At 33.7% G+C, this 3,665-nt stretch overlaps 1 long non-coding RNA gene across 4 annotated transcripts in view; it reads left to right on the forward strand.

Annotated features, from left to right (window-relative positions):
* LOC148613304 (uncharacterized) overlaps nucleotides 1-3,665 on the forward strand; it is a 53,826-nt gene that overhangs the window by 25,123 nt on the left and 25,038 nt on the right. Inside the window, exon 1 of one of the 4 annotated variants that reach the window (XR_015923337.1) lies at nucleotides 997-1,136. The exons of 2 other annotated variants lie outside the window; for them this stretch is intronic. This is a non-coding gene — a long non-coding RNA (uncharacterized LOC148613304). Of the gene's footprint in view, nucleotides 1-996; nucleotides 1,137-3,665 lie in introns of those variants that run through there. One more of the 4 variants, XR_015923338.1, reaches the window with a different exon arrangement.

Raw genomic sequence — 3,665 nt, forward strand, 5'->3', positions numbered from 1 at the left:
GGCCTGCAGCAGCGCTAAGCTTGTCGTAAAAGGCGACTAAATAGTGCTCAGAACCCTAGCTGGGGGCTAGGGCGCTCTGCCCACAGAGCAACTGGGTTGTGTGTCCCAGGTGGTGGAATGGGGTACCCCTGGCGTGTTATATGATGAGGTTGTCAGGCTATAATACGGAAAACCTTACCGCAAACCATAGTGGTGCACCGTGTTGGGAAAGATGCCACGTTCCTCACACGTTAAAGAACCCTACTGTGGTATTTTCCCGGAGTAGGAACCATAGGGCTCCGCCACAGAAGGCTAAATTGCCCGACTCGACCCACCTCTCCCTATTTCCAGTGGCAATCAAAATTTGTCGACCCCATTATCCTTGTGTCCCATCCCTTTCTCATTTCATCATCCTTTTCATGTTCATCGTCTGAATATAGCTGAATTATTGCTGCTCGGACGTTAAACCCCAGCAATCAATCAATCAAGCAAGCAATCAATCATGTCAGATTATTACAATTCTTCAAAAAATTAACGCATTTATGGTACTTCTTCGTTGAATTACATTAAGAATTGAAGCGATTACATTTATTCGAAGGAACTTTGAATTGAGCTTTAATAAGATACCTTAAAATTCGTCAAAGCCATTAAATGTTTAATTACAAATTCAAATTTCTTGTTATATATTCAATAGTCCAGGTTAATCCCCTGATAAAAACCGTTTCTTTCAATAATAAAAACAACAACATTGCTTTACATCAGGATGTAAAATATATGCACACGTTAAAAATCCATATAATCAACATCAAGATCTGGCTCAAGGCATTTTCCAATTAAACGAGTTATCTTGTAAGTCGAGCAATTAGTGTATTCAAAATAACTGTTTTATTAGTGGTTTAAAATGGGGCTATCAAGATCAAACATAAAACAATTAACTAATAAGTTCTTTAAATCTTTTTATATCCAACAACAAAGGTAAATCCCCGAATCAATTCCATGTTTTAGACTCCTTTGTGATTTATACACCGTTATAAATGAATTTATAAAAAAAAAAATAGACAGACGGGGAGTTTATTACATTTTAGACCTATCTCTAGTGGCGGATCCATCATGAGATGTGGGCGTTCCAGGTGTTGGACCTCATCTTTAGTTCTTTTGTAAGAAACTTTTTATCCTTCAGATAACACACGACTGTATCTTTCAGATAACACATGACTGTGTCTTTCAGATAACACATGACTGTGTCTTTCAGATAACACACAACTGTATCTTTCAGATAAAACACGACTGTATCTTTCAGATAACGCATGACTGTATCTTTCAGATAACACGTAACAGTATCTTTCAGATAAAACACGACTGTATCTTTCTGATAACACATGACTGTATCTATCATATAACACATGACTGTATCTTTCAGATAACACACGACAATATCTTTCAGATAACACATGACTGTATCTATCATATAACACATGACTGTATCTTTCAGATAACACACGACAATATCTTTCAGATAACACATGACTGTATCTATCATATAACACATGACTGTATCTTTCAGATAAAACACGACTGTATCTTTCTGATAACACATGACTGTATCTATCATATAACACATGACTGTATCTTTCAGATAACACACGACAATATCTTTCAGATAACACATGACTGTATCGATCATATAACACATGACTGTATCTTTCAGATAACACGTGACTGTATCTTTCAGATAACACATGACTGTATCTATCATATAACACATGACTGTATCTTTCAGATAACACACGACAATATCTTTCAGATAACACATGACTGTATCTATCATATAACACATGACTGTATCTTTCAGATAACACACGACAATATCTTTCAGATAACACATGACTGTATCTATCATATAACACATGACTGTATCTTTCAGATAACACACGACAATATCTTTCAGATAACACATGACTGTATCTATCAGATAACACATGACTGTATCTATCAGATAACACATGACTGTATCTTTCAGATAACACGTGACTGTATCTTTCAGATAACACGTGACTGTATCTTTTATGTTTTCATTATTGTTTTGATTTAAGTCATGTTTTATATTTAATTAATCCATCAAATTTATTTTGCAACATCAATCACAATTACAATATAAAACAAATATTAACAATTTAAAAACTGTTTATATTCAATACACATTACACATTATTAATATATAATATCATATATAAAAACATATACATGTATCAGTTGGCACCCCCACCTTTTTACATGAAAATTTGTCATTTTCATGTATTAAAATTATATTGACAAAAATGGCAAATAACGTCCTAGAACCCCTTTTTCTGACGAACGTCTGCAACCATCCCCCTATTTTTCAAAGTGTCTGGATCCGGCCCTGTGTATATATTCGTAAGTAACTCTTCAAAAGTACAATGGTTGCTTGGGATAACCCATAAAGCTTAATTCCAAATGGGTCCCCCTCTTTAAAAAGTCACAGAATATATATACATGCACACAAGAATATATATACATGCACACATGTATAAATGTATATTTCAATTCTTTTATCATAAAAATAGAAATAAAAAAGAACATGAATATATAATTCAAATTACACTACGACTAACAATGAAGGAATTCTTCATCCTCATTGTCACGTGCCATCAATTGCAAATGCTGTTTTACTGCTGTTTTGTATGAGGATTTCTCAAAAATATTATAATAGGTTTTTTCCGAGGTTCCCATTGCCTAGCGAGCATATGTGTTATTAAAAATACATGCCACCAAGCCCCTGTGGTTGCACTGCTTTAAAGTTACATGGACAGACAAACAGACAGATGGACAGTTCTGTTTCTGTGTACCCCTTTTTTCTTGAAGATATTTTCTGGCAATTGGTGGTAGCGTTTTTTTAACAGAAATTGTTTTTTTAAAAGTCACATAAATCATAACCACAAAATCGGAAATTTATTAAAAAAAAAAAAAACAAACAAAACAAAAAAAAAACAAACAAACAAAACAAACAATCATACAAACAAACAAAAGTAATGTTTTACGATGCATCTAAAATCCCCACATTAGCTCTAGGCAGAATACCCAAGGGAGTTTCAGAGGAGAAATTTTTAAAATAATAACATTAAAAATAGCAACAACAAAAAAATAAAACGTCAAAAAGGGCAATATCTCCTACATGGCCTAACCTAACGTTTTTGGAGATGTATGTAAAAAATATGCTATCTGACCCTAAAGCTTTATATTTAGTAACAGCAGTCATATTATTCCATGGATCTAAAATCCCCATTTTGAGATTATTCAGGATATCATAAGGAATGTTCAGGCCAAGTTTGGTTAAAAAAGAATCCAGTAGTAATTTCAGACGATTTTTCAAAGTTCTAAATGGGAAATTTTGGGAAAGAGTACATTTCATGACACACAACTCAAAGATCTGTCAATGGATCTTTCTGAAAATTTTGGTATAGGTTCATCTCATCATGTTGGACAATTTTACCACCACCAAATTTTAGCAAAACCCAACTGTTATTGGTAAAATTCTGCAATTTGACCCCTATGGTCTATTTTTAGTAAGGGTGGCAATGTTTCTCTCCAAATCAAAGACTTTAGCATAAAAGCTCACCTTAAATGAAGTTTACATTTAGTGGCTTTAGAAAGTAAAAAAACTCAAG

The sequence above is a fragment of the Perna viridis genome, chromosome 6, assembly GCF_037379345.1.
Source record: "Perna viridis isolate PV_CMFRI_1.1 ecotype Kerala chromosome 6, ASM3737934v1, whole genome shotgun sequence".
Classification (NCBI taxonomy): Eukaryota; Metazoa; Mollusca; class Bivalvia; order Mytilida; family Mytilidae; genus Perna; species Perna viridis.